Source organism: Callorhinus ursinus, unplaced genomic scaffold (genome assembly GCF_003265705.2).
Source record: "Callorhinus ursinus isolate GAN/ISIS: 27379988/994484 unplaced genomic scaffold, GSC_fseal_2.0 scaffold50, whole genome shotgun sequence".
Classification (NCBI taxonomy): Eukaryota; Metazoa; Chordata; class Mammalia; order Carnivora; family Otariidae; genus Callorhinus; species Callorhinus ursinus.
The window spans coordinates 979491-980659 of record NW_027397112.1 but is presented as its reverse complement, the minus strand read 5'-3'; the positions used below and the strand labels follow the sequence as shown (position 1 = coordinate 980659).

The following is a 1169-nucleotide window of genomic DNA, read 5'->3' as shown; positions in this document are numbered from 1 at the left end:
CCGCTCCCATGTATGTGGGCACCTGGGGGCTTGGGGGGGGTCACAGCCTCCCCTGGTTTAGTAACAACTTTGCTAACCCCATTGCAGTGACTAGGTCTGCAGCCCAGCCCTGTAAGAGTGGCAGGATTCCTGTATCACAGATGAGCAGCTAAGGGACTAAGTAGCCAAGGGCCCCCAACTGGGAAGTGGCGGGGGGGCACCACAATCCCAGAGCCCCCAAGGCCTGCCCAGACAGATGGGCATATGAGCCCTGTCCCTCCAGAGGCTGGGGAGCAGCGCAGGAGGGGAGGGCCCCGAAGGGGACAGGGAGAGAAGCCACCTCAGGCCCCGAGTGCCACAAGAGCACAGGTAGCCCAGGGCCTCCCCCCCCCAGCACCCTCACCCCCACGCACCCACATCTCAAAACAGCTCTCCCCAGAAGCAGAGACAGACACCCGGCGTGCCACAGGGCTTTTTTTTTTTTTTTTTTTTTAATGTTTCCTCACTGTTTTAACAATACCATGAAAAAAATACACAGTTTAGAATCTGGAACTGACCACTGGGTCTGCATGGGCTTCAAGGGTAGCTGGCTGGGGCTGCACGGCCCCTTCTCATTCCACCCCTAGCGGAAGCCGGGCTACTGGAAACAGCACCGATGGGAGACCGGAATCAGGAACTAAGTTAGTGTCTGGGTCAGGAGCTGACAAAACACGGCCGACTAGAGCAGCTACGCCCGCCAGCCCCGGCCCGGGGCCTGTGGTACTTCTCTGTCCCCTCCCCACACTGGCCACAAGGGGACAGGAGGTGGGTTAGCTTATTCCCAGGACACGAAAATCATCATCCGTTAACCCTGGGCCACACACCCAAGCTCCCACTCAATCCCCTGGGGCAGGGTTATAAGGGCCAGAGTGAAATTCGAATTTCAAAAGAACCAATCATTATTTGCTAGCATACGGATGTTCCAAACGTGGCACAGGACATACTTATACTAAAAAATTATCCTCTCTATGCCTGATATTCTAATTTATCTCAGCATGCTAGTTTTGTTCTGTTGCTAAATCTGGCAACTCTATACCCTCAGGGCCCTCAGGAGTGGGGGAGGGGGTCCTGCTGGCAGAAAAGGCCTGAAGGAAGAGGAAGCTGTGTGTGTGTGTGTGTGTGTGTGTGTGTGTGTGTGTGTGTGTGTGTGT

At 55.3% G+C, this 1169-nt stretch overlaps 1 protein-coding gene across 6 annotated transcripts in view; it reads right to left on the bottom strand.

The window, feature by feature from the left end:
* Positions 1 to 1166: 1166 nt before the first annotated feature.
* The window catches only part of CDC42EP4 (CDC42 effector protein 4), a 19441-nt gene continuing 19438 nt past the window's right edge, over positions 1167 to 1169 (bottom strand). For all 6 annotated transcript variants that reach the window (XM_025889911.2, XM_073883173.1, XM_025889918.2 and 3 more), the window contains one exon: positions 1167 to 1169. This exon is cut by the window's right edge and continues 2169 nt beyond it. The gene's annotated coding sequence lies outside the window, so the exon portion shown is untranslated.